At 42.8% G+C, this 3,938-nt stretch overlaps 1 non-coding gene across 1 annotated transcript; it reads left to right on the top strand.

Annotated features, from left to right (window-relative positions):
* The first annotated feature begins 1,226 nt into the window (after positions 1 to 1,226).
* On the top strand, positions 1,227 to 1,390 carry LOC111814848. Its single transcript, XR_002819725.1, has one exon. It is a non-coding gene; the product is annotated as a U1 spliceosomal RNA (small nuclear RNA).
* The last annotated feature ends 2,548 nt before the right edge of the window (positions 1,391 to 3,938 follow it).

Here is a 3,938-nt window from a genome sequence, read left to right as displayed (position 1 = left end):
TAGCTCAGTTCCACCAGTGATGCCTAGCCACCATTAAGTGTCACGGTCATTATACATGTCCACAACACACTAGAACTTTGTGTAGTATCCTATCCTCAAACTGTTAGAAGTGCTGGTCATTTATTTGCCATTCCAGTATTTATCTTATGTTTTACTCTTAGTACTTCTTTGCTATCATGAAAACTTTGTCTTAGTGAAATTGTTTTGAAACATTTAATTCGTAATTACTTACCATTTAATTTTCTGAATATTGCTTAATCTTAATTTTTTTCTATGATTCGTGCTATATCTTTGACATACAATTTATTTAAAAGACATTGTATGATATCTTCTAGTATTAGAAACTTTAAAAAGTATATTTCCATTTTCTGTTGACTTAATATTACTTCTTCCCTGTTTTATACACACATACACACACATATATGGAAAAAAATATGTGTATAACCCAACATAAGATTGGTACTGTTTTGTAGAAATCTGCAATGACCTATAAATAAGGGTTAATCTAATATATTTTTATATTGTCCTGCGTAACTATCATATTGAGAGCTCTTTATTGTTCATCCAGGAGCATACTGCAACTTCTTTCGCTTTTTGAATTATGCTCTAAGGACGCCAAGGTTTCTTCTGCAACTTGGACTGCTTCGCATTCGAACTGGGCCACTACATGGCACAGATCAGTGCATCTGAGCGGAGACAGCTTCCTCTGCAATCTCAAAGGCTCTGCTCCCTGCAGTGACAGCCTTTACCTGCAGAGGGGCACCCAGGAGGCGCCTAAGGGGCCCTCCACCTGACACAGAGTGGGTGGGGACCTCCGCATCGCGGGGAGACCAGGCGGGAACCTCTGCACTCGATCCCCACTTGGTTGAGGGAACAAGAGGAATAGAGAGAGGGATATCACTGCCCTGGGAATGCCCCAGAGCGGGTGGGAAGGTGGATGGCGTGTGGGCGGGACAGGGCATGGGCTTCAGGGAATGGCATCCTGTGACAACACAGGAGGGCATGTCCTATGCAGATAATGAAGCTCAGGGGTTGCTGGTTGGATCCATTGTGTTGAAGATTGATGATTTTCCTGTGACCAGGGAGACAGCTTAGGGCGGTTTTTGGCAGCCCAGCGCACCTGCTGCATGGACAGGCTAGGAGGACCTGAGAGTGTGTGAAGACGAATGGCCTGAGTGCAGAGTGAGGCACGAGGAGGCTTGGTGGGGGAGGGCGCAGCAACAGTTATACTTACCTGGCAGGGGAGATACCATGATCAGGAAGGTGGTTTTCCCAGGGCGAGGCTTATCCATTGCACTCCGGATGTGCTGACACCTGCGATTTCTCCAAATGCGGGAAACTCGACTGCAGAATTTGTGGTAGTGGGAGACCGCGTTCACACTTTCCTCTGTGATCCAGTTTAATGTGAGATTTATGATACCTCAATTTGGTAGTTTTATTTTTTTCAGCTTCATAGTGTTGTATCCTTGTTGTGTGGAAGGCAAGAGATAAGTATGTATTAAGTTAAAATGTTTTACTACATACTCTCGAGGTTTTGTGTATGTTGGTTTTTTAGAAGGTATTTTTCTTAACATATGTTGTTGAAAAGGATGATTTTTGCTTTTTTCACGTTGTCTGTCTGTGGAGTATTAGTTCTGCTTATCAACGGGATGCGTTCACTACTGGACGTACCGCATGGTGCTCACATGACAGGGCCCTGTGGACAGACCACGTGCTAGCACGAGTGTCCAGGAGTCTGTGCTTTTCTCCTGGAAAGAAGCAACCGCCAGGGCCACAATCCGAGATGCACATAGAAAGATAGAGTCGGACTGCTGGCCCGACCAAGTGAGCTCACAGCCCGAAAAGCTGAGCATTACAGGGCAGCGCTAGTTTCACTGCTCATGGGACTGTTTGCCACGAGTTCCTTGAAGCCTGAGCACTAGACAGCGAGGTAGAAGCTATTTCAATTGCTAGGCTATTTCTGTTTTCTTTGCTTTTTCTTTTTCTTTCTGTCCTATAAAGCTTTTAAAAGAGCTAAATGTTCCACTTTCACCTTGAAGATCCGCTGTCCAGGTCATATGACACCCACGTGGGAGGAAGAGGGTGGTAAATTTATTTTAAGGGTTCATCATTAAGAGTCTATGAATACTTTTGCTTTTAGGGGTATTTTTATTTATAAATATTATATATTGTATTAAACAACGTATACTTATGAAGAAAATGAAATGACATAAGTTTAAATTTTAGTATATGTAATGTTGACATGAAACATTATTTTCATTATCATCCGTTTACTTGCCTAAAAAATCTAAACAAGAATTCTAAATGAAATACAATCAAAATCGAAAAAGTTATCACTGATGCGGTGTTTGCCTCTCATGACAACAGCACGTTCCACGCGCTGGCCTACCTTACACTGACAGCATGTATTATTTGCTTTCCTGTCTTTAGGGCGGGTCATACCGGTCATCTCTTCTCTTCCTGTTTTCTCAGGAGGCTCCCACTGTACCGTGTGCACTTCGCAGGGAAATGAAATATCAATAAAATAAAATATTAAATATGCTACACCTTCAGGAAAAACAATGTCTCCTACATCAAGGATTTGCTTAAAAAATATAAAATACATATATATGTATATATAATTCTGTATGTGCAGTAGACAAGGGGGTGCACACCTGTAATCCCATAAGTCAGAGGCAGAGGCAGGGAGATCACCTTGAACTCAAGATTGCCTTGAACTCAAGATTGCCTTGCACTACAGTCTGACCATTTCTCAAAAAGAAAGCAAATCAATAAATAAACACATGATCAGTATCCCTTATTGTGTGCTGATTAAGCCCGCAACCTCCCAAGTGAGTACAGAGAAGACTTAATTAAAAAAAAAAAGAATTAAAGGCCAGCTAAATAACTAAGCAGACTAAAGGGCCTGCTTAGGCAGAGTGCAGCAGCCAGGTTTAGATGTGTGCTGTGTGACCCGCCACCCGGGGCTGGCTGAGATGCCAGTGAGACTGTGACGTGGCACACACCTGTAATCCCAGCTTTTGGGAGGCTGAACAGGGGCTGATCACTGAGACAGATCTACGTCCTGAGACACTGTAAGCCTGGTAGAGCCTGTCCTAAATATAAATAAATAAATAATGAGCATGATTTTAAGGCTCCAGGATGATAAAATCCCTTTCACAGATTTTGGGATTTTGCACAGGTTAAGACAAAATCCTCTGGGTGGTCAATATCTATTTAATTATCAAAGGCAGAGAATACTGAAGAAGGTGGACATCTGAGCAGGAACATTCATGGACCTCTCCATTACTCCATCATGGCCTCTTAGGAGAACTACATTACCTCAAGGAAGGGCTTCCAAACAGGAGTGAGATGTCTGCAGCTACAGTCCTTGTCTAGTTATTGGAGCTTGGAGCAGACGTCCTTAGCTGTGGCCTTGTCTTCTCCTGGGAGGATTCGAGGCTTCACCCACCAATGCATGCCTCAGCTGGGATCAGTGACTCACAGAGGTTCACTTACTATGTCCCCTGACCATCTCCAGATCAGGGGCCTCAGCATGGACAGACTCCCAAGTAGGCATGGAAAGCTGATTGGGCACTTACATCCTGTTCGGAGCTGCTTCGTACTGGTTTCCATCAAAAAACTATGTAGACTACAGTGAATATACAAGTAAAGTTCTACCACAAAAATAATCTGTACTTGAATGAGTATATGCAAGACAATTTTCACACATGAAAATGGCACGTTACATATGCAAGATCAGTGACACGGCTCACAGGTGTTTTGGTTTCCTCATTCTTCTGGTCGCTCATGCATGACATTTTGCTGGTCTCTCTGTCTTTTTAGGAGGTTCTTGTGATGTCTAAGCTGTCTGCACACAGGTCTGCTCCAGGATTCTTTTGCAGTGTTTTTTAGGGAGATATAAATTCTCCTTTGTCTGTGAAATTGAACATTTAGCT

This window comes from Octodon degus, unplaced genomic scaffold, assembly GCF_000260255.1.
Source record: "Octodon degus isolate 3935 unplaced genomic scaffold, OctDeg1.0 scaffold00644, whole genome shotgun sequence".
NCBI lineage: Eukaryota > Metazoa > Chordata > Mammalia > Rodentia > Octodontidae > Octodon > Octodon degus.
The sequence above is the reverse complement of the archived record's forward strand: the minus strand, read 5'-3'. Positions and strand labels throughout refer to the sequence as shown.